Genomic DNA, 22,254 nt, shown 5'->3' on the forward strand with positions numbered 1-22,254 from the left:
TCCTCATCAAAGCCCAAACGTGCTTAGCTATGGAATGCTTGTAACTGCCGCTAAGTGTTTATGCTGATTCCCCGAATCCAGTTATGTATTCGGCAGAAACAGATGGAATTTGCTTTTCTTGCCATTATTTTGACCTGAGAACAACATTTCAAGAAGCCCTTGAGAGAGTGAGAGAGAAAATATTGAAAAGCTGTACAAACATTCTAACAATGTGAACAACAGAATAGCCCAAGTCCACCTTGACACAATGAAAAATAGCAACTGCTGTGTTGCGTGTTAATGCTTCCTTATAGGCTACATTTTTTCAGAGTTTCCTAATCAGGGTATGCCAACTTCTGAAAACTTGAGGACCATGTGCATTGTCACCCAGTGGCTTGGCTTGGACCATGCTCTTTGATGCACAGCAAATCACCTAAGAAGGCATTTGTGAGAAGCTCCTCCCCTTACTAACTGCCCTCAGAACTCAATGAAGCACCAGGTCGCTTTACTTTCTCCCTCATGTAGCTGACAGGGACTAACCTCTAACTATAAGCTTCCACGGAAGTATATTCCCAAAGCCCACTCATGCTATCATCCCTGAAGGACTTAATTAAGTCCTACACCTTACTTTGTTCACGTATTATTTGATTAATTTATGAATTCACATAAATCTCAAAGCAGTTTACATAAACTAAAAACATACACTATGACAACACTACTAAAAATGTCAACCAAAATACTAAAAAAAATAATTAACCAGCTGTCAGGGAACTGCCATCGGAACTAGAGGAGGAGGCGAGGCTCCACAGCGATGCTGGAGAGGGGCCAAGCAGGGAGAGATGCAGGTCTCCTGTTGGGGAAGAAAACCAGTGCAACACCAGGGATAGAGGGGGGCCAATGGGGGAAGCAGAGAGCAGGCTCCGGGACTCTTCACTGGACACCAGCGGGGAGAGCACAGGTCCTCCGCTACCCACGCCCTCCCTGCGCAGAAGACTTCCGCACAGGGAGAGTAGGAGGAGACTGGGCGTCAAACAACTTTTATGTTGGAAAAGGTTTAAGAAACGCCCACTGACGGATTCTGCCAGCGACTGAACAGCCACGGAGTGGATGGCTGTCGAGCGAGAAATGGTTTAACCAGCCAACCTAGCCCAGAGCGGCGGCAACTTACGCACAAGCAACCCCTAAAGCCATTACACCAGCTTTGGGGGATGTGGAGCAGACTGGGGAAGGGGGGGGAGAGAAAAAACATAAGGAGGAATGTTGTGAAAGTGGAACTCTACTGCCATGGTATTGAATTTCAGCCTATATGCGTACATAGATCTAGGATTTTCCAGTTTAGAGCTGAAAGTTTTGTTTTCCCTGTTTTTTAGTCAATTCCACTTTTCACACTTGCTTGGCTAAGCACCGGAGTGTTCATGAGAATTAAGCTTTCCGACTTAAGACTCTGTTTACCTGTACAATTGCTCATTTGTACAACCAAATCACAGTTCCTTACACATTTGGGTGACAGCTGCAAATTCTGCCTGATTGCTCTTTGCCCTCTGCCTTGGTATAGAAAGCTGTATCAGTAGAATGTAACAAGCATTAACTACATTCCCATCACATACTCTCACTAGGCATGTTTCTTTGCTCTGTGTATTGGTCTTGACAATGTAAGCAACAGTTCCTTTTCTACAGAGAAAAAACAAGTTAACAACCTCATGTATTGAAAAATGTCACTGTCGGAGCTTTTCATTGTAACAATTATAAGGTCAAAGGTTTAGTGAACACTCAGATACTTCTATATTTGGCTGTCCCATAATCCAGATCTAATCAAGCACCAAAATGCACATTGTAAATTAACACATTTCTCTATTGTTGTGGTAGGTGGAAAATACAGGGGAAAACCATACCCCTCCAGGACAGGTTCAAGATATTTTGTTGACTGAATAAGTAAATGACCACCTACTTCAAGGCAAAGAGGAATAGTACCCAAAGCTAGTCAAGTTATTTGGGTACCTGAGGCAGAAAATCCCAGAAGCACCTCTCTACATCCCTGCCCACAGAAATACAATAATTGTAAATTAAAGAGGAATGTGCTGTCGTTTCATTAGAGCTCAATATGGATTGCACCAGAGACGGGGGATAAATTCCCTCACTTGCCGGACTCCTATCATTAACATGAAACAGCTAGGAATTCCAGGAATGTACTTTGCCCCTTTTGTTCCCATTGCCCCATAAATAGACAAGTGGCATTCAAAAGTCTGATATATAGTCTTAGCAGAAAAGCTTGCATGCAATGAGTGTGTTATGAGAGGACAGTCTAAAACTGATACTTTTTTTTAAAAAAAGGAAAAGCTTAATTTATTTTCCAAACAAGTCCAAAAATGACAGAAAACATCCTGCTACATATAAAATGCTCTGGTTTAATGTATAACACATGTGATTTTACACATCTGAGAGGCACTGAACAAACACACAGACCTCCACTATCATCATATAGGATCACTGAGTCAATAAATTAAAGATGTCAAACAAGACCTGCTTAAGAGTGTCAAACATAAAGCACTTTATAGGAAAAGTGGAAATTGTAGCATTAAAACATGGGAGGATTTTATTTGTTTTAATATATTGCATGTCTAATTGAAAATAAAAAGTAAAAAGAGGCAGGAAGAGGAAAGAACTTCTTCTCAGTAGGCAGAGTGCAATAACCTCAGATTTATTGTTTAATGTGGTACCAAAGTGAATCTAATGTGTAAATATTGCCTAAAAGAAATGTTACCTAAGTGGGATTCTTCCATTGACAACTACCTGAAATATTTCAGTCCCTAGCTATGTATAGTGTTCTCAATCCCTTTGCTTTATCAGTAAATCCACACACTGCTAGGAGAGGAAGATTTGCTTGCTATTTGATTTATTTAGAACAATTATAAACCACTTAATAAAAAGCAAAACAAGTCCTCTAAGTGGTGTACATAAAACAATTACCAGAAGTACACAGGTAAGAACAGCAAATACTAAAAGCTGGCACACATAGCTAAATGAATAGGCTTGCTAAAAACAAAGTTTAAAAGTTTATAGCAGGTTCTAAAATGGCGTAACAGTGCCTGCCTAATGTTAAAATGTTGGGTGTTCCAAATCGTTGGTGCTGCTATGCTGAAAGATTGACTCCCAACAGATGTGGCATGAACATTATATGACACCTGTAAAAGTGCATGTTTCCACCGAGTCTCTGCTTTCTTCAGGCTTTGTGCTCTTATTGCATTGTTATTCAAGAGCATTATCCATTCCGTGTCCATGTCCTTCCAGAAGACATACTCTGTCCCCTTGGGGGGGAAATGACATAAACCTTAAATTTCCCCTTGGTAAACATCATCATAAACCTCATATCTAAGCCAGGTAGCACTTTCCAAACACAAAGGATTATTCTGAGCTAAAAACGTCAGGCACTGGCAGGCAAAGTAGGTAGTTTTATACTACATTTCTCAGCAATCTTTTTTGCGTTCATTTTTGAACTTGTAGATTTCACTGTTGATTTTTTTTATTAAACACTTTTATTACAAAAAGAAAGACAACAATAGAAACTACATTTGATTCTACAAGATACAAGAGCCGTGGGTGGTATTCAACAAAATAATTGTGCAAGAGCAACGATTAAATGCTACTGCAATGGGACTTTCCCCTATCTTCCCCCGCATGCACCCTGCACCTTCCCTGACTCTGTTCCAAAGATTTGTGATTTTGCTCTAAAAGTTCATCCTCATTCATTGTCAGCATTTTAGTGCACATTTCTCCTAGCAAACACATTTTTTGTATCCCCTTTTCTTAACATACTCATTTTCCCCCAAAGTAGTTTTGTCTGATATAATACCATTTTGCATATTATTTTCACTAATCTATGCATTCTGTGAACATTATATGCATTTGCAAATTTCAGAAAAGTGTGACTTCTGAAGGCTGGCTACATTTCAGTTTCTGTTTTGTTTCGGAAAGTGCAGATTTGGGGAATTCACCTTTAAGTGTGAACTGAATGAATTTCTTCTCTGTCCAGATTCCAGATTCACACTGTGAGCTGCCCCTGACTGACTTCCCAAACAGATGTCCCTGGCTCTGTCCGAGGAACTGTTTTCTTTTAGAAGCCTCTGCGTATCTCAAAGCAGATTATACATCATTGTGCTACCATAACATGTCCAGCCTTCCAACATATACATGACAAGCTGCTCCAAACCCCAAAACATTATTTTATCAATAATAATTTTTTAAAAAAAACAACAACAAACCACTTCAGCCCACAAACACATAATAGCTGGTAGGCTTGTTGCAAGCCTCATGCTTTCTACTCAAATTCCGCTTTGATAGGATTAAAGAAGAAATTAGCTGACTAATTTAAGGATGTAATGTGCCCTTTGAAACTCCCTTTTCCCATTAAAAGAGAAGATGCTGTTGAAAATTTCATTGGAGAAATCTGTCTCCAATGTCTTTTTCATTTTCAAATTAATTAGTTAGTGTATCATGAATAAAACTTGTTATACTTTATGTGCCTCAGTGGTTCATAGATTAAAGCCTTGATTCCACAATTCTTGTTCAGTGCACAGAGTGCATAAGGTTGATAATGTCCCTTGTGAGGGCTAATGGAAATACTGCAGAGCTGAAAACCCAAACAAAGCAAGCACAACGCAGTGTTCTACACTAAGCCTGGGGGACCTGTGGCCCTGTAGCTGATGTTGGACTCAAACTCCCATTGGCCCTTGACAGCACAGCCAGTGGCCAGGAATACTGGTAGTTATAGTCCTACAGCAGGTGAAGGGCCACAGCCACTGAAAAGTAAGAAGAACCTTCACTCAACAGCCGTCTGACATGTGATTCTATCTGACGACAAGAGAAAGCTCTCTTTTGCTTCCCATTCACCTTCCCATTCTGCTCATCAGGACACAGAACCCAAGAAGCCCCATTGTACTGGGCCATCTTTCTCTGTGCCTCTAGTGAGCATTGTCTACTTTCCAGTTTCTCAGCACGTATTTGCTATCTGATCCTTAAAACACCCATACATTTCTCCCAAGCTCTGTCACATGATCCCCCTCCCCTCCCAACCCTTTTGCCATGTACAAGCATCTTTCTTTTTTTCCAAGCCATGAAGCTGTCTCGAGTCTCCAACAGATCAGTCCTGCCTCAGGGCCTTATTATTTCATGACCAGACAAAGCTCTGATTCTAAAGGACATGACTCTGTCGGTCCTCTGTGTACGAGTACAGAAAGAAGCAAGGTATTATGAAGCCTTCCCCCCTAGGTGCATTATTACAAAGTTACAGTAAATACAAAGTTACAATAAATACAACCTTAAATCCTGCAATGCCCTTGCGAGAGCAGAGAGGGAGGAGAGAGAATGGAAGAATAAGGCAATACCTCCAGGCCTATAGCCTTGAACTTTAATAGAATTATTTTTGAGGAGGAACATAGGAGTCAGGATCAAAATCCCATTTACACCACTGCTTTAGACTGGATTTTTATGCTTTCCAAGAAAGGACTCTATTGAGCACTGTGGGGCTTCTGTATACTCAAGTGTCTTGCACACAACTGATCAAACTTTTAGTGCTCAAATAAAACAATTCAACATAGCAATTGTACATTATCTAACTGTTCGGGTGTGTGTCTTCTATTTCTGGGGCTGTTAAGCAGGGCTGGCCCAGTCATAAGGCAAGGTGAGGTGACTGCCTCAGGTGGCAAGATCCACAGAGGCAGCAGATCCGCCTCCAAGGAATGCTTTACCTGTTGCTGCTGCTACCGTGCTAGTAGTGATGACTGCTGCATAGAATCACAGAATTGTAGAGTTGGATGAGACAATAAGGGTCATCTAGTCCAACTCTCTGCAATGCAGGATTTTTTTGCCCAACTCAGAGTTTGAATCCATGACACTGAGATTAAGAGTCTTATAGTCTACCACCTGAACCATCTGTTCCTCCATACTCCTTGCAAGCTAGAACTGTCACCTCTTCAACATTGCCCTATGTCACCTCTACAGCAGCCTCTCAGTGAATAGGAGGTCTGCTGGTCTTCTCCCAGGGAGGAAATAACAAAGGCTGCCCTCTGGAGTCTCCTGGGCTTTTAATCCACCCAGCATGATTCAAAACAGGTCCATAGCTCCTTGCCATGATGGACTTTGATTCCCACATCAACCACCAGATAAGGCTGATTTGACTCCCTCGTTCCCAATCTAGATTTTCACTCCCCTCTTGTTCATGATGTAGAACTTTACTTCTTCCCTTGTTCCTGATGTAGATCTTCACTCACCCCTTCTTCCAGGATGGGGTGATGAGCCCCATCTTGTGGTTTGCCTCAGGTGCCAAAATGTTTTGGGCTAGCACTGCTATTACAGGATGGGAAAGGATCATGATACATGTGGAAAACTCCGGATACTGCTTTATTGCTATTTTGGATGTTGGAATTGTTCCATATCACTTCCCCTTTCTAGCATCCACCAGGATTCAAAACCAGCAGCAAAGACTGATGGTGTGACCCTGATGGGATGTGTTAAGAGTCAGCACAACTACACAATCACAAACAGCAATTCAATGTCTCTGAATGTGCTTGTATATGGAAGATTGTGAAGTTGGGCTGTTCACAACAGCTTCCCTCACCATCATACCCAGGGATGAAACACCACTACAGAACAGAACCTGAAAACAATCTCTGCAAAATATCAAGAGCTGAACTTTTGTTATTGTTCTAATAACAAAAAGCAGGGGTGGAGCCGAATACCAAACTTTACATTCCAAACATGAAATACTTGCTTATGACAACAAAATGCCTTTTCAATAATTTATCTTCTTGGATGTTTTATTTGGCAGCACTGGAGAAGTAGAAAATAATGGTGATATATTTCTAAGGCATGCTCTTAAAGATCTTTATTTACTTTATTTAGACTGATACCATTCTTTCCTCAACATATGTAAGGGAGGGGAGGTGAAACCGCTAGGATAAGAAGCATTATAGCATCTGCACACTCATAAGTAACTGCTTCCAAATTAAAAGATCAGTTCCATGTTATACCTCGTGCTTGTAGGGATCTTGAGCACTAACTTTTGGCATGTGACACTCTGTAAATATTTAGGGAGGGGTGTCTCAGTTTTTGAACCAATCCTAGAGAGGGAGTGCACACATATGTAATCTTGAGGGCAGTATGCCTGTGTAAAATATTGGCTCTAGCTCTTAGGTTTGGGAAGTCACTCCAGATCTGGACCAGATTGGTCTATGCCAGCCTACATAGACTTTTAAAAAGGAGATGCCACGTGGTTAGCAGTTTAAATTGTCAGACTGCAGACCCAACTTTGTTCAGCTTTGTGCTGTGAACTGCATTTCTGTCTGCTGTATGCCTCATTCACAAAAGGTTGCAGTATTTGGAGCTGATGGCAGTATGGGGTTGCTTCCATTCCATTAGGGAAAGGGTCATAGCTCAGTGGTGCAGCAACTGACGCACGCCAAACGCCCCAGGTTCAGTCCCCAGCATTGTCAAGGTAGGGCTGGGAAAGATGCCTGAAACCCTGGAGAGCTGCTGCCAGTCTGAGCAGGCAATACTGAGCTAGATGGACCATTGAACTAGATGGACCAGTGGTCTGACTTGGTATAGGGCAAGATCCTATATTCTTAATACAGAAAGAGATGGAACAAGTGCCCATGTCAACCCCTCCATTATAGGCTGAGGCTGTATATATGTGTATACAACCCATATATCATAAAGACATGGCAGTATCCACATTCTCATTTCCAAAAGGAAACATGGACCCTGGATAAACAACTGAACCCCTGGAATCTCACACTGTTCTGAGATTCAGGTGGGGTACATTTTATTAAAGTGGAACCAAGCTGATGTGCTTTTAAAAAAACTTTTTATCCAAAAAATCACACCACCCTACCTCCCCATATATATTTGAGAACCATGTCCAGAGACTTTTTAATCAGGCAATGAACCCACATATAGCCAAAGCTTTCCAGACAATGGAGAAGAGAAGAGAAACATCTTTCAATTTTAGCCTCAGGGCTGTCATCTATTTAAAGCCGCCTAATGTGGAAAAAGTCCTGAGTAAGCAAGACAAAATATACTGGTTTTAATCTCCAAGACACCTTTAAGGCTATATAAAAGGATTATGGCTTTTACGAGCTTCTTTTAATACTGTATCAATATTGATCTTATCGTGTAATTACATAAGATTCTTCAGCCAGCCTTACCAGGGTAAGGCTGTTGTAACTATTTCAGAGTATGATTTGTGTGTGTGTGTGTGTTCATGCTCTCTTACCAGGAATTATAATTGTAAATGGAACTCTGTGTTCATCTCCCGCCCCCCCTGCTATGGAGATTTTCACAGCCCCCAAGTCATAAGCACAAAGAAAATACTATTTATATTCTTCTGTATGGAATGAAGGCCAGAGTTGAAAATAAAACTGTCTCCTTACATTCTGCCACAATGTTTCTCTAAGAGTTTAAAATATAGATGTAGAAAAATGACTATACATTTTACTTCTCCATTTGTGTTTGTGAAATTATGTCACACAACGATGTGTGAGAGAGAGTCTGCATTCACACAGCAGTTTATTCCATTTCCCTGGCATTTCTCTAAACTGTTAATTTCCGCATTATAGTTGAGCTTTCATGTGACATAAAAGCCACTTCTAGAAATATAATGGAATAAAGCACACGTTTAGCACGTTCCTGTTTTATTTAATTAAAAATAAATAAATATGTTTTCAGCCCCCTTAACCTGGAAAATGTGGGAGTGAAGTGACAAAATTTGGGGTTGTATACCAGCACACAGTTCTTTCCAGATGTTTTCATGGGGGACCAGAAACGCACATGTGCAGAAATGGTGCAGGAGTAGCAATGTTGTTAAATTATGTTCATTGTTGTGTCACGCTCTGCCCACTGGTGTGAGTGAATGAAATTTAGTGCATATAGCGGTATGTTTCGGCTCATCACTAGCCGTGATTTTTCTGACCGGTCACAACGGCACAGGCAGTTGTTGCCGCTGGTTGCACAACAACATTTAATACAGGCTACTGTAATGTTCAAAGGGAAATGTGAGTTGCAGAGATTTGAAAGCTTTGGGTGCACACATTTTCTGAGCCTAAACTGTACAAATCCCGCTTTGGGTATTACAGCCAAGTGCAGCATAGCAGCTAAGCTAGCTTTCAGAAAGGTGGGTTGCTGTTGCTGACCAAGAGAGATAGTGAGAGGGTAGAGATGTTGCAGTGGTCAGTGTGGTACAGATGCACTAGCAGAGCCCACTTCCTGCTGGTGTATTTGCACCACAATGACCTCCCTGCTGCCTTTACCTTCTCCCTCCCAGTAAGCATCAGGAACTCATCTTCCAGGAAGCTAATGTAGTGTCTCCACTCCATCAAGAAGATGCTCACACAGAATGGCCAAACTACTCCTACCCCCCCCCCACACTTTTTTTAAGGATTTGGTGTAAGGGTTTTTGTTTTTGTTTGTAAGTGTGGGGAAGCAAAATGCTTACTGAAAACGTTTTCCTTTAGCAAGCATTAATAACAGATCTTCAAACTGCCTTCTGAAAGCCTGAGGATTCCTTGTTTGTGTGGTATTCTTTTTTTTTCTCTTTTCTAAAAGGCATCTCATCATTATGCATATTATGAGGATTATGGTCAACTCGAAAATCCTTGACAGCTATGCCTTGTAAAATCTATATGCATGAATTTAGTGAGAGAGATAGTAATGAGAGGAGAAATATGGGGAGATTGTGTTATGGTGTCTTCACCCCCTTCCCTCTGATTAATGTAAGAACAAAACTTGAACTCAATGTATTTTATATATTTTTTAAATAGCATTATAATATATTGATGGCATTCTGCTTGATTACTGATGTTATCATATACCATATACCCCACTCAGTATACCCTGATGGATAAGCAGATGGGGGGAATGCTATACATAGATGCGACATCAGAGAAGTAATAAAACATATATAAATATTGAATGTACACTCGGCTACCTCCCCCCAAATCAAACACTTTTCATTTTCTACAAAAATGCTCTTTTGTGTCAAATCCATCCTTCCTTCCCACAAGGTCAAATGCTACTATTTCCCAGGCCTGCTATCTGATCTAACCTTGAAAATATATACAGCAGAAGAAGCAACTCTCTTGCCTTTCCCCTCTCTCTCTTTACAGAAAAATCCTTTGTCATTACTACGGTAGAAGACCGAGCATTTATTGGCAGTGACCTACATTGCTTTGTTCAGAAACAAAAACTTTCAATATTGAAAGCATAAATGGATACCATTCCAACAATAAAGAAAAGTGGGAGGCATTTGAAGAAACCAGTGTGGCTGCATAAGGAGCTTAAAGATGAGTTGAGATTTAAGAAGGGCAAGTGTAAGGAAAAGAAGAAAGGGGAAATCATATACACAAGTATAAACAAGTAGCCAACATTTACAGGGAGAAGGTCAAGTGGACCAAAGCTGAGAATGAGCTCAGGCTGGCAAGACAGGTAAAGAACAATAAAAAAGGTTTCTTCTGCTATGTTCGAAGCAAGAGGTAGAACAAGCAAGTCCTCTGACTGGAGAAAATGGAGAAATGCTATTGGGTGACAGAGAGAAAGTGGAGCTGCTCAACATCTACTTTGTCTTTGTCTTCACCCAGAAGGAAAGCAGTGCCCAACTTGGTGACGACAGAATCAACGATGCAAGGTGGGACATGAAAAGAGGTGGTAAGCAAACACCTTGCTACATTAAAGGAATTCAAATCTCCAGGGCCTGATTAGTTGCACCCAAAGGTACTAAAAGAGCTTGTGAATGTAATTTCAAAGCCCCTGTCTATAAACTTTCAGAATTATTGGATAACAGGTGGCATCCATGTGAAGTGGAGGTAGGCAAACATTGTCCCCATCTTTTAAAGGGGGGGGGGAGATTGAGGTAACTGCTGACAAGTGAGCTTGGCATGAATACCAGGGAAGGTCCTAGAATAGATAATTCAACAGTCAGTCTGTGAGCACTTTTCTATTATTCTAACACACATAGGAGGTTATGAATTTGAGAACAGGGAAGGGGTAGCTATCCTCCAGTTCTGATCCAGCTCCCCATGCATCCTCATGGCGATACAAACTGCCCTCCTGCCAATAATTAGATTGTTCATTCGAGCGGCAATAATCTTCCCTTCTTGTCTGCATATAGATCATACATTGAAAGTACATCCCCCCAAGAATCCTGTAGTTCTGCCATTAAAAAGCTGTAATTTCTGGTTCCTTTAACGAACTACAGTTTCTGGGAATCTTTGTGGAGTTCTTGAAATTAGGGTGCATGGTGGTCACACCCGCTGCTGGTGTACAGCCTCCCCCACTTCCCAAGAGCTGGACAATGGTGAATGCATCTCTCAGGCATCCCAGACCAGCTAGTCCTTTCACAGCCATTTCACTAAGTGCGAATTCCAGGGTGGCTTTGTAGGAACTGACAGAAAACTCAGCAGTCCACTCATTGGGCTGGGGTGGCTTCAATCTGCATTTGGGGAATTTCATAGTTTGTTATAACCCCACATCAAAATCTCTCCACATGTGCAAAACCACATGCCCAAGAGCTTACTGCTGTAACCAAGCAAACAGGAATAGCTGAACCTTTATACTCTTTTGAGTGTGCTGGAAATGTTAAGGCAGTCACTTTTAAGTGATGCTTCCTCCCAACATCTGAGGTGATACACAGACCCTTCTGAATCATCTCTTGGTATGTGCTTCTTTCAAACTGCAAACAGAAATAAATTATAAACTAGGACCTTCAAAGAATATGACATGAGAAAGCAGCCTTTGGAAGACTTGGTCTTGTTCCTCAGAAGGCAACTGCTATTTTTACAGGAGCAGAACTGGAGAATGGAGTGTAAACCTAAGGAAGGGATGGGGAACATATGACCCTCCAGATGTTGTTGGACTCCAACTCCCGTCAGCTACAGACAGAATGGGCCAATGAACAGGAGAAAATACAGATGTATTCTATGAACATCTGGGAGGTGCCAGGTTCCCCATCCCTGGTTTTAACCATAGGTTAGCAATCCATGTCTCAGTGCTTATCTCTCCGCCATTTATCCTCCTTCCATTTTTCTTGTTGTATTGTAAATATTCTTGTGGAAACACACACACACAAACAGGAAAAACCCAGTGGTGTAAATGAAAAAAGGAGTGAGTGGTGTGTCTCAGAGATTCTGGAAAACATACATGTTTGTTACAGTGGAGTGTGGTGAAATTTTTCATAGGGGAACAGTTAAGCGCCAGCTCGCAATGGTGATTTGGAGAGGGGGGCATTGCATGTGTGATGTCATGCATTTGAGCATCACACCTCTCTCCCTAAGCTGGGAAGAAGCTTCCCAACATTTGAGAGGGAGGCAGCAAGGGAACATTTAGGGGACTAGTCCACTGACTGCATGCCACTGGAACACACAGCCTACAGTCCTGAACCTCCCTGCTCACTTTGTCCTATTAGCATTCCAGCAATCCTCTGTTAAAAACATCACCCAAAAGGCATATTTAGCATTAAGCAATGATAAATAGAAAAGATACATTTATTTCAGATGATTAATTTGAAAGCATAATTAGCTGAAACATAAAATGCAAAAGGCCTTTTGAAGTCCTCAGACTCCTGATTGATTTTGAAAGCCTCCCTCTGCTTATTGTTGTAATGTAAAACACCTAGGAAATGTTCTGATATTACATTATTCGAGTTAGGAAAATTCAAAATACAATTTAGTTGCCACTATGCCAGTATTCATTTTAGTGGAGATGGAATGTCTGCTTTACTGAACAAATAGCTGCTTACTTAGCCAGCTATTAAAATGGTATGAAGTGATCTACTCAACAAAGGGCTGCCCCATCTGCTATTTACACCAGAATCTATATGTTCTTGGTTCACTGAACTCTCTTTGTTCAGTGCAGACTTGTCACTTTCACTTTCAATAACTATAGGCATCTTTCATGGAAGAAAGATGTGCCAGAAAATGAACAACAATGTGAGATTTTCCTGTTTTTTATTTTATTCTATTTTGCTACTCGTTTTGGACAACTGAGAGAGTATGTTGGAGATGTGACGTTTGCTTCATTTACAAATATATACTAGAGCACAGGTACCAATGGAAGCACTTCTATAAAGAAGCAGAATCACTACCCCATATGAGGGAGGTCCTAGAGCCCAAGAACATTCTTCTTTTAACCACCTAAGTGTGATCCTTCTATGAAGATGAAAAGTGGGTGGAGAAGGGATTTGAGGCCCTGCTTCATGGAATTTGCCCAGCTGATGAAGATCTTATTCAAACATAGAAATTCCTCACCTATCTCCAGAGTACAAACTATTAGCTTCCTGGGCTGTATTCAAGAGTTTGAATGGAGCATATTAGTGAAGAAAAATCAGCCAGTCATCCTGATGAGTACCACAGCATCTGATGAATGTCTACTCACAAGTAAGTGCAACTTAGTTCAATGGGGCAAGACTGAATCCTCAATCTGCTTAAAATGGGAATAATAGCATGTTGTTGTTGCTGCTGCTGTTGTTGCTGTACCTTAGTGGAAGAAGTATATGGTTTGTTGTACTGAAATAATGTTCCACAAATGGGTGAAAAATACAAAAATACTTACTAGAAGCAACCCAGAAGAGAAACTTCAAAAGCTTTCCTATGTATTTTCCTCTGCAAATTGCAAAGATGCTAATCTACAGTTCATCAGTTTTGCCATGCTGGCTCTCTACAGGAAACATAAAAGCACCAGTGAAAAGGTTCTGCCCTTTCTTAATAGTTTTATAACTCAGATCATCCTGTGTCTGACTAGGCAAGTTTATCAAAGTAAAAAAGCTGAAATAATTCATGCACAGAGTTATCTGTCTAACCCGGGTCCACATCCAAGCACTGAATTTGAATTCTGCATGGTGGAAGCCAATATACCCCCTTGTTGTATTATCTGCAGTTTACAACCAATCATATGCAGTTTATTCAGAAATAAATTCCACTGCATTGACTGAGATTACACCCAGATAAATGTGCATGGGATTGCAGGTTTAGAGCCTTTAGATAAGGAAAAGCTATACAGCACTTCCTGATTAAAAAGACTTACATGGGTACTTTCTTGGACTCTTCCTGTTTTTCTGTAGATTGTCTAGAAATTCTTTCATTTTAATACTACTCTGAATTCTTAATCTCAAACGGTTGGACTTCAAAATACTTCCATTTATTACTAAGCAACTCCCTCTCCCCCCTTCCTCCATGAGGTTCTATTTCAGCAGTGATTCATAAAATTTCTGCATGTATAATATTGTAATGCATATAAGACAAGGCTCTGAACACACTCCCATTTCTTCTGCATTCAAGACATTCCTGCTACTGGTTTGGTAAGAGGTGTATATTGCAAATATTAATATTGTGCAGTCTGAAGTGACTGGAAGCCTAAGATCTGGCTCCTTTTGGAAGAAAACATTGTCAAGACCCATGGAAATATTATTTTAAGCTTATTTGCAGAACTTTTTTTAAAAAAACAACAACCATAAAAAACCAATAAATGAAACATCCAAACAGTTCCATATCCAGCACTGGCTCAGCATCTTCTCAGAAACATGGTTGTGATCATACAGTAACTCTGTTTCTCCCCCATTCCAGCCTCCATTTTCCCTGGAGCTGTTTTCCTGGAGAGCTTCATATACATCCTCACTCCATGGAGTATGGAACCAAAGAAACAAATGCAACTCTCTTCAAAATAGCAATTTGCAATTCAGTACCTTTGTCACCTGATCTAAAGTTAAAACACTCACTTGCTAGCTGCTAAATGACAAGAATCAGTTAATTACCAACTACTTAAAGCTCAGAGAGAGCTCTTTTTCCTGTTTTTAGCTTCAGTAGAATCTTCCCATGTTAAACCTTTTCACCAGTACACAGACAATCCCATTTCAGCGTGAATTAAATCAATTATACTTATGATGTTAGCTATAATACACATCTATCCTATCATTTCTTATGAAATACCAAGTTTTTATGTGTTTTTCCCCAAACCAGCTTCAATGTGAAATGAAAAACAACAACTTACCTGTGTTTTGAACCAGTAATGTGTACGCAGCCCTAGCCTGACACTATTCTTACTGAAGGCAACGTCAAAAACACGCTTGAATGGAATTCATTCCTTTTGGAAGAAAAGTACAGTATAAATGGAAGTTTTATCCATTACACTATAAGATTTCACCTGAAAATGTGCAGGCATCCGTCTCATGATGACACCATCTTTGCTCTGACACTCGTCTTCAAGGTAAATGCTGTTTTTATATTTATTCCCGCTACACCAGTGATTATAACGGTCTTCAGGCATTACAATTAATGGTTAAATAAACACATGTGTGGAAGAGGGCAATAGTTTGACCCTCCATCACCCTTTTGACTTGGGGAAAGTGACTGTCTGCAGAGCCTTCTGTGCTCATGCTTTTTCCAAGTCTCTAAAATGTGTGAAGGGAGCCTCTGTTAATATGGAAGGCTGTCATCTATTGGAGAAAGCCCATAGATGGCAGAGCAACTGCTTTGCATAAAAGAGGTCCTAGATTCAAACTCTGGCATTCCCACATGATACTGGCAAATCATTGTAGACATTACTGAACTAGGTGGAACAATGATCTGACTTGGTATAAGGCAGTTCCCAGGTTTCTCCATGAGTTCTTCTATGAATTGAAGGTGACTGGGGTGGTGATGGACCTAGCACACTCACCTCTGTATTCAATTAATTTCTAATTTAATGCTTGTAGAGGGCTCCATGCATGACTCTTTCACTTTGAGATGTACTGACATGAATGGCTAATGCATTGTCTGGACAAGAAGTGTCTGGACAAGAACAATGGCTCTATCTGAGAGTCACTGGATTGCATGGCCAGATTTTGACCCAGTGTGAGGAAGATGGAAGCAGAGAATGAAGGCATGGAGACTGGGATGGTGCCTAGAGAATCACCATTCTACTTCTTCTCCACATATTAGCCCTTCATGCAGGAAACTAACACTTCAGGGAGGCTAAAGTTTGGGCTAAATTTTGAAGAAGAAGAAATGAATTACTATCCATTCCTATCTTTGAAATCCCTCACCTCCAGCAACAACATTTTTAGGCCCTGCATTTAAATATCTGCCCACAGCTCTTTCTGTTATTGTTATGATGCTCAAGGTGAAGTTGAATGTTCTCGTCTAGTAAAAGATAGCTTATTGCTAATAGGCATTCATTTTCCTGTCACTTTCCTCTGCAAGACTAAGCAATTAAAATATCCTTTATTTTCCATTCTGTGAATATTTTCCCTACAAGTCATTAGGGAGTTCATTATGGACTCCTTTACAAGATCTAGTGACATTTTCTTGATGCTGCTTATATTAGTGAGGATCTTGAAAAGTGCTAGCTGGTAATTATGAACCTACCAATATGACCCATGGATGGGTTCAGCATGTGAATTGCTACTAACATTATTAGCACTTTTAAAAAATCGGAGTTGCTAATCTCTGTTTTGTGCAATAGCATTTTGTACTTTGATTCAGAGATCATCCCCTCCCCATGCAAGGGAAAGCCAGCCATAAACTGAACACTTTCCTCCATTCCCAGGGTTGCCAACTTTGCTTATTGGCCTTTGCTCCTAAACATTTAACAGTTGCTTCATCTGCAGATATTAACAGGGCTGAGCTATAGCTCCCTACAATGAGAAGCTCCACCTGCTGGTGAGTGATAATTCCAGGCACTCTCCTATTGCTTAAGTGGGGGTTGCTAGTTAATGTGAACCAATCCTGAGTAATCTCCTTATACGAAGATTGTTGTTAATAGAGCTGTTATCCCATGCAATGTATTTGACCCCATTTGGACTAGTCTGGAGGAAGCCATCGGTGTGCTTAATTTCTGATTAATGTCACATAATATATAACCACCCACAAAGAGAAATGAGCAGAAGTATTTAGATAGGAGATTTGCTGAAATGTGAGGATTATAAGGGAGGAGGGGGGAAATCCAGTTTTATAGTCATTAACTTCTCTGTGAGACTAATCTCAACTTCAATGAGACTTCAGTAGGTCTATCAATAGGTCTGTTCAGTTGGATATTAAGTGGCTAAGATTATAGTCTTGGGCAAATTGACTATTCCCATGCTTAAAATAAGCAAGTGCTTGACAACCACTATGTACAGTATTTGTGTTACGGTTGGGAAGCCCAACGATCAAGTGAAGGAACAAATCATTAATTTGCAGGTACTAGGATCTGCAATCTGGATGCCATGATTCAAAAAATTAGTTTGTATGTAGTAGCAGTCATTTATAATTGTTTCAGTCATAAGCAATAATAAAGTTAGTGACAATGTAAAACCCAGCATTTTTAAAGCATCCACCAGGGACTCATGTAGTTGGTCCATTAAAGTATTAATTTAATGGCACACATTCTTGAATTCAAGCTAGCAAATGACAAGTCTGCGAAATCTTCCTATGATGAAGCTATATCAGGGAATGGAAATCTTCAACCTATTCTACAAACACAATGTAGGGAAGAATTCAATGATCTCAGAGAGAGGAAGAGTCATATTGCCATGATACATTAAAAAGAAAAATGCAAACTTGTCCTAGCTGGTATATGAATATTCAAAAATCCAAATTACCGTATTTTTGTTCTATAGGACGCACCGGAACATAGGACACACCTTGTTTTAGAGGGGGAGAACAGGAAAAAAAATTCTCTCCCTCTCTGCTCAGCACCCCTTCAGCGAAGCGGCAGGAGAAACAGAGCCCCTTCCATTTCTCCTCCTGCTTGGCTGAAGGGGCCCTGCACAGCTCTCCCTCTCTGCTGAAGCCGGGAGAGCAAGACTCTCCTGGCTTCAGTGAAAGGAACCTGAAGCCTGTGGAGCACAGCGGGAACTCGCGCTGTGCTCCGTAGGCTTCAGGCGGCTATCCCTGAAGCCTGGAGAGCGAGAGGGGTCGGTGCGCACTGATCCCTCTCTCTCTCCAGGCTTCAGCGAAAGCAACGCAAAGCCTCCTGAGCACAGAGGGAACGCTCCCTCTGTGCTTTGGAGGCTTCGTGTTGCTATCGCTGAAGCCAAGCAGCCTGCATTCGTTCCATAGGACGCACACACATTTCCCCTTAATTTTTGTAGGGGGAAAAGTGCGTCCTATAGAGCGAAAAATACGGTAGCTCTCTCTCTCTCTCTCTCTCTCACACACACATATATATGCATTGGAATGGGCAACCTATGGCTCTTGAGATATTGTTGGACCCTAGCTCTCATCAGTCACAGGCAGTATAGCCTGTGGTGGAAGTTGATGGGAGTTATAGTCCAACAGCATTCAAGCATCACATATTTGTCATCTCTGAGATAATCTATTTAGCTTACACTTTAAGAATATTTATTTAGTTATTTAGAAATGTTATAGCTTACCTTTCATCAGTACTAATACCAGGGTGGGCTACAACATAGTACAAATCCCCCACCCCCAGAAATGCTTTACATTTCACTCACTTCCTAGCAACAACCCAAGAGCATTACTCCAGTGTGTGCAAATAACAATCAGTTAATTAGTTTTGTTGTGGTGGTTTTTTAAAAATAGTGCTAGCAGAGCAAACCCACATATCTCCCCTAAAAAACTACACATTCCTCACTTCTATGGATCAGTTAAAGCTGTAGTGATCCAGGTAGCAGTGTGTCCTAATGCCAGCTTTCTATTTGATTCTTATTTAGTATATTTTTTAAAAATGCTGGGGACTAAAGAGAACAAAAAAGCCACAAATCCCATATCAGTTGCTTTCTGTATTTAACCAAAAGGGGGAAAAAAATAGGAAAAAGGAAGAACTTACTATTTAAGAACTAATGAGATGTGATGTGTTGTGTTCATTTCTTATTTATTGTGTGTAGGAAAACTACCATTTCAAAATCTCTAAGTGCACAGCCAGATAACTCAGCTTTCCCTATTGCCTGCAATAACTTTCAGTCTGTCCTTGCTGCTGGCTGTACTTTCCTTCTAAGCATCTTTGAAAACCCATTTGATATCTTCCCTGGCCCTGCAGCCATCTATTTTAGCTGGTTTCTTTCTAGAGAAAACTCTCGCTTTCACCAGCTGGTTCCAAGCATTCTCCCACTGCTGTTTATCATTTTCTCTTCCTCATTGACTCTGATCAGGATTAAAACTGTCAAATCTTAAGTGGGGATGTAGCAGATAGAGCCAAAATGACAGCCATTTTACAGCTAATTTCTTGAACACAGTCAGTATCATTCAGGGGAAATTAGGCACACGTTAAGGGACATCTTGCACATGACACACAGGCAAACCCAGGTTGTTAGGAAACCTGTTTTCCCCTTCCAGAGCTACCATTCCCAGAGTGGTGTTATTAACCAATCCATCTTCATGAGGATCTTTGCACCAAGCCTTCGCCAACCTGTCCAGATGTGTTGGACTCCAGTATGCTTCAGCCACATCAGCATGGACAATGGTAGGGGTGTTGAAAGTTGGAGACCAGAATGTCTGGAGGCCACCAGGTTGGCAAAGTCTGATTTAGCTGAAGGGTGCAAAATGCACTCAAAAAAGGAAGATATCTGTTGGGAGTTGTTTCAGGAGTTGCTAACCTTTTTGGACCAGTGGACACATTTAGAATTTTGAGAAAGTACCATGTGTGCCAGCCATAAAATGGCTGCTGTGAGCCTGTAGTACAATACCAAATGGCTGGTGTGAGGGTCTGGGGTAATACAAAATGTGAGGGTGTAGGTATAGCATAACACAAAATGATTTCTGTGAGGGCGTGGAATAACACAAAATGGTGGCTGTGGCATAATGGCTTTAATGTAGAGGCTGAACCAGTGCCAACAAGAACTGAGCAGGAGGGGCAAACATTCTCTCATGAATTTAGGGAATATTTACAGAGACATTTTGTGAGCACCATGCTGGCAGGCACACTATGTTTCATGAGTTACCCCCTGCACAATTGTAACTAAGCCAAAGTGCTAATAATATTATTCCTCTGCCTACTCATGCCTCCATCCCCTCAGGGCAGGGGCCCGTCATATCCATTCTTTGTAAAGTGTTGAGCATATAGAAGGTACTACAGTCATCATCGTCATCGTCATCATCTTAAAGTCTATGAAATCGAGCACTAGATGTTTGTGTGATTAAATGTCAGCTGCACAAACCCACTGGGAAGGAGTTCCTGTCCTGATCCATAGTGTTGGTCCACCACCAATGGAAGGAGGTGGTCTAAGCAAGATCATGATCAGCAAGCCTAGGTTTCTGGAATAGATGGCAAGGCATTGGTTCAGCACCATGGCTAGCAATCCTGCATCTGATGTAGAAAATCATCCTGGTAAGATATTGAAGCAATGGACAGAATTTTATAGTTTGTGCTAGGCAGTCAAGATGAAAGCCTCACACCCTGAGTAGTGCATGTGGCTAGTTGAAGGGCTGATGCCTGTTCTGCTGCCACAAGGGATTACAAGCCACAGTGGGACATCTCCACCATTCTTCCCTGGTCCTCTGAGTTGTCTGTGGTCCAGTAACTGGAGTTTGGTGTCTCTTTGGGGTTCAGAGGACAAGCTGCAGGCTCCACTGCCTGAAACAGTTCCCTCACTTTGTCTACTAGTAGGGCTGCCCCTGACTCTAAAATGCTGGGAGGGATGCAAACAAACTTTATTCATATGGGTGCACATTTTTATTTCTAATGATACATGTTGCATTCATTGAGACAAGAAAGTCACTTCAGAGAACTGTCCCTGCTCAAACCAGTTGCAGATCTAAAAGAGCCATTACTGAAGGCTGGGCAAGCTTCTTGCTTGAATAGCTTGGCTGAGCAAGAAAGCAAGATTGGTGACCTTTCTGCAGCTTTCACACTGTGGATAATTTCTGCTGAATAGGTCTAAAAGTAATCAGAATCTGAAGGTCTACAGCAGGGGCATCTGATCTCATTTCATCATTACAGCACAAGGAGTGAATCGTACAAAGATTATTCTTTGATTTTAATTTAAATGGATTTTACTGGTAAATTGGATTTTGTTATGCTTCATAAGAATATATTTCATAAAGCAAGCTGAATTGCCCACCTTTACAAATAGATATGGATCAGAGGAGAAACTTCATTTCATGCAACCTTTGAAATATCCATACAGAAATGTAAAATTTACTCTAGCAAATCATCTGTGGTTCTAATGCCTTTGGAGTTGTTATTATCTAAGCAAATGGAACAGCTCACTGTTTCATATTTTATTTTCCAAGAGCCCCACTGAGTCTAGTATCAAGTAATATATAAAACCTATATAATCTAACATTAAGTAAATGTATAATAAAAGTCTGTTTATGTCTCTAGATTTTAAATCTTGTTTACACTTCAATTTATTTATATTTATATTTATATTTCAATTTAAACATATCGTCCAAGTGGCAAACAGAAGAAATGATGCTGTTGTTGATGACGTTTTAGTGGATTTGGATGTATTTTTTATATTGTTGAAACTTTATCATACGAAGACTTTACAGTAAAGGGTAGGTTATAAATATTATTGCTGCTGTTGTTATTATTGTTATCATCACTATAGTAAAACCCATTAAATAACTATCAATGTGTTCTATACCTCTAACCCTTTTACCATCCTTGCAAACATGTTAAAGTAGGATCCAAGTCACTTATCTTAAAGGTTTGGCATTCCGAGTAGCAATATTGTTGCATGCCACCCCCAATCTCTACTGATCAGTGGCAAGTTTTCAGGGGGTTCCAGGCACTCACGCAGGAATGTGTCTCCAATGGAAAAATCAAGGCACAACTGAGTCCTGAGTCTATTTGAAATATGATTTATTCACACATATTTACACCTGGAGCCTGCAGTGGAGGGTGTGCAGAACATTATACCCCAAGAGTGTTTATCGTTTATTCGCTCATAACTTCAGCAAGTGGCAGCCAGTCATGGTCCCCTGTATCTGATACAGCCTCCTCTAACCAGCACCACATGGAGCTGCATAATTTCCTCCTCCCTATTCCCAGAGCAAAAACCACTGCATAAAAGGACATATTTTTGAGAAGGAAAAGTATCCTTTTTTATTTCAAACTTTACAGAGACAGGCTATAGAACCTAGGCTCTTGGATAATGGTGTTGTCCTGAATGAATCTCAACCCCTCCTTCTCTCCCACTTCCTCATTCATCATCATCACCTCTACGGATGCCACTAAGTGCCCTCTGTCTTTGAGCTCTTTGCTCTCCTACTTTTAAGGCTCAACAGGTTCTGGGAGATGGTGGGTCTGGAATGCTTTCTAGTGACAACATGTCAGCCAGCTGCTGCTCCAGCTCTGCTTGATCCTCCTCTC

The sequence above is a fragment of the Podarcis filfolensis genome (assembly GCF_964270895.1).
Source record: "Podarcis filfolensis genome assembly, chromosome: 10".
In the NCBI taxonomy this organism is placed as follows: domain Eukaryota; kingdom Metazoa; phylum Chordata; class Lepidosauria; order Squamata; family Lacertidae; genus Podarcis; species Podarcis filfolensis.